General features: G+C 37.9%; 1 protein-coding gene across 1 annotated transcript in view; it reads right to left on the bottom strand.

Moving 5' to 3' along the window:
- The window catches only part of PTPRM (protein tyrosine phosphatase, receptor type, M), a 465,580-nt gene that overhangs the window by 354,456 nt on the left and 107,179 nt on the right, over window positions 1-3,945 (bottom strand). The gene's annotated exons all lie outside the window — the stretch shown is intronic.

Raw genomic sequence — 3,945 nt, 5'->3', positions numbered from 1 at the left:
AGCTTCACAAGTGATCAGAAAGTTGATAATAACAAGAAATATGGTCATGTTCTGGGTGCTTGAATGATTTTGCAAATACATTTCATTTTATTATCTCCCATGGTTACATCAATATTGTATGCATAGACTGCCATATCTGATAGCATATAGCAAGTATCTTCAACAAATCCACTGCACATCAGTTTTGTACTATAAAAAATAGTTTCATGCTGTCTTCCTACTGTAATTGTCTGCAAGGTGTTTTAAGTACTTTGCAGCTATAATAATAGATGTTCATGTACTGTGTTTTATTCTGTTGTTCTGTATTCTACAAACACTGATTCCACTTTGGTAATAACCTGTGTGGCCCACAGATATAACAAAGAAAATGTAAACAGATTGGCTGCATCTGTTCACCAGAAACATTTCTTCATTAGTGTCATCATCAGATTTATTTGTGTTATATTTTTGTGAAAGACTCTGACAGTGATCATATTTAATCTCTATTTTAAAACAATCAAACCATTGACCATTTTTCTTAGGTGTGGGTCAATATGTACATGAAATACATATGGGCTTTTTAATTTTGTCAGGAAGGCTCCTTGATGTTAATCATGGAATGTCGGTCACATTCAAATTCTAGTAATAAAGTGGTAAGTGAATATGGCCTCTTCACCTAGCATTGGGGTATGAGAAGACAGCATAGTGGAGTGTAATTAATCAGTAGCAAAGTAAAAGTAAGACACAGAGATATACTGTTCCAAGGTCTGCCATTTACCTGTGTGACCTCAGACAATCAACCCCTGCCCCTCAACCCCCTCACCTACAAAAGAAGTTTAAGACCATGCCATACACCCATGAAACTCTATGCAAAATGCCTATTGCAGAACTCAAAAGATGTTAGCACAAGTAACACAAATTATTGTAAATGATGATACCCAAAACATTGATGCTCCCCAAATAAAGATGCATGATTAATTTCCAAATCTTGACTTACTATTGGGAAGATTCAAATTATAAAATGACTGAAAAAAATGTTTGTATTCAATTTTCCCCCTGGATCTGAGAATTATTTTGAGGATGTAGTGAGTTTATATGCAGGCAAGCATTTTGTTAAACTGTTATAGCATTAGTGTAATAAGGAAGAAATGTCCATAGTCATATCTATAGACTACACAGACCTGGTCCATGATTCCAGGTTTGCTTCTCTCCACATCTAGAGAATGGCCTGTGGCAAAGGACTGGGGCACAGCACCGAGAGGGCAGGAGGGCTCTGTGAAACCCTCACCTGCTGCACATCTTCATGACTACTGGACGCCACTCCTCACATACAGGTTATTAGAAACCATGATTGCAAGTGAAGGGCACTAGTCTTATTTCATCAGCTATTAAAAAATAAACATCTCTCCACAAAATGCCTATCTTACCACAGGAAATAAGCCATTTAACAGTAAAATTATTCTAACATCGCAAAGATTCACAAACCAAATAGCATACTGAGTCCAGGACAAACTAAGTTTCACTTAGAATTTCAAAGCTACAACAGTTCTATCTTTGTCACCCCTTTCTGGACACAATCATGTGGAAATCTGCAGGCAATAAGCAGTCACTGATGGTAACAAGAGCAAGAAAGGATTGGGCAATAGACAACAACATTAATAGATTAATCATAAAAACAATTTACCAATACAATGATTAAATTTAATAGAACAAAAGCAGGGGAGACCTTGTATATGGGAAATTCATCATGAGAGTCAGAAAGGAATACAGGTGCCAGTTATAACTTATGCTACCTTTTCCTTTCCAAACTTGAAACACGTGTTGCACTTTGCTTCAGAATAGTGATTGTCAACCCTGAGCACACACTGGAATTACCTGAGAGACTTTTAACAAAATATTGAGGGCAGGTCCTACCCCAGACCAAATTAAATCAGAATCCTGGTATAGACCGGACATGAACAAACAAACAAAAACAAACAAACAGACAAACCTCTCCATGTGGAGTAGTGGAGTCAGGGTTGAGAACTCTGCACTAAGCCCCCCCTTTTTTGTTCAAAATAGCAGCTAGCTTTCTCCCTACAACATGAGAGATCCTCTTTAAAACAACCCCCTACTTTGTATTAGTTGAAGATCTCCAACCCCCAAGGACATGCTCAAGTTTAAGCATGAGCACCCCAAGTCCAGTTTGCAGAAAGAACAAATTGAATCCCTGAACTTGCATGTAAATTCTTGGGAATATATAAGACTCTGCTGAGGAGAAAGTTCAGACTTTATATTGTATTCTCTCAAGTAACATTAATATAAATATCAGAAAAATTTTCCATAAAATTAAGATTTCTAGAGATAAATCAAAGATGAGAAGGATATTTTCATTTTTAAAAGGTCGTTAATGCATTGTGAAAAATGCCAATTAAAAAGTCTCATCAATTACCATAAGTAGCGAATCTTGACAGAATTTAATACTAAACAACCACTAAGAAAATAATTCTCAATCACTAACATCAAGATTGTAAGATAATTGGAAAGTGGGATAAAAAGGAAAAGGTCAAATACTGAAGAACGGGGTCAGGCACAGTTTTCACACACTGCAAAAGCTTTTAAAATAATGATTGTACAACTTTTGGAGAGAAGGAAATAGTAAAGATGAATTTGGTAGGTACAATTTCAGTCCTCTACACACATTCCTCCTTCCTGGCCAGGGGATACTAGCAGGGACAGAAGGATATGAGAAAAGAGAGTGACATCAAGGTACAAGGGTGAGGAATTGTCCAGAGGACCCAGCTATACTTAAGAAGACTCCTCCAGAATGTATTCCCCATTTGCCAACACATTATTGACTAATCTTGGATAGCACATTTGGCTATCTTCCATTTTCCCCAGAAACAGAGGAATATAAATGGCCGTTTACTGCAGTTGTGGTGATTAAAAGGGTAAGAGATTGAAAATTATAGAGTATCATGCAAATGTAACACATCACAACCATTATTACAGTGCAGAAGAGGTATAATAGAAGCTGGAGAGGTGATGTGCACAGAGGAAAAGTCTGTTTGCAGGAAGTGGAAACCAAGGTGAACAGGAATAGAACACAGAGGGCTTAGAACATGAAGCAGCCCAGTAGCAAACACAATCTATAACAATAAAAGCGTAATATGCAAATCGACCGAGTGGCTGAACAGCGGAATGACTGTCTGGATGATCTTCAGGATGAAGCCAGGGCTGCGAAGGCCTACTCTTTTTTTTTTTTAAATATATTTTATTGATATTTTACAGAGAGGAAGGAAGAGGAATAGAGAGTTAGAAACATTGATGAGAGAGAAACATCAATCTGCTGCCTCCTGCACACCCCCTACTGGGGATGTGCCCGCAACCAAGGCACATGCCCTTGACTGGAATCGAACCTGGGACCCTTCAGTCCGCAGGCCGTCGCTCTATCCACTGAGACAAACCAGTTAGGGCCGAAGGCCTACTCTTGCACGAATTTTGTGCATCGGGCCTCTAGTAAGTAAATAATTAACCAAAAAGGAAAGGGAAAGTCAACACTACTCAGAGTGAAGAATGAGCAGCCTGCACATCAATGTTTGAAAGGAAGAAAAAGAATGAAATTAGAGAATTGCATGGGAGGGTAAATGAAACCTAGAGCCTAAAGTGGGTAACACTTGGGTTAGAGGGGGGCAGGTCGCTCATTTTGTCAGAATTATTGAGACCATGGATCTAACCTTGAAACGATTTGCCATGCAAAATACACAATAGAAATTTGAGGATTGTAAAACACACAAATTATGAATACCCTGGAAAATGTCTACTTGAAATTCTTAAAGGTAAAAGATGTATTATTAAAGTTGTCTAAGTTTAGACTTATTGCTGTCTAAATTCACATTACAAAAAGGCCTATAAACGTGAGAGAGAGAGAGAGAGAGAGAGAGAGAGAGAAAGAGAGAAATTAGAGAAGAGAGAAGAGAGGAGAGA

Source organism: Myotis brandtii, unplaced genomic scaffold, assembly GCF_000412655.1.
Source record: "Myotis brandtii unplaced genomic scaffold, ASM41265v1 scaffold240, whole genome shotgun sequence".
Classification (NCBI taxonomy): Eukaryota; Metazoa; Chordata; class Mammalia; order Chiroptera; family Vespertilionidae; genus Myotis; species Myotis brandtii.
The sequence above is the reverse complement of the archived record's forward strand: the minus strand, read 5'-3'. Positions and strand labels throughout refer to the sequence as shown.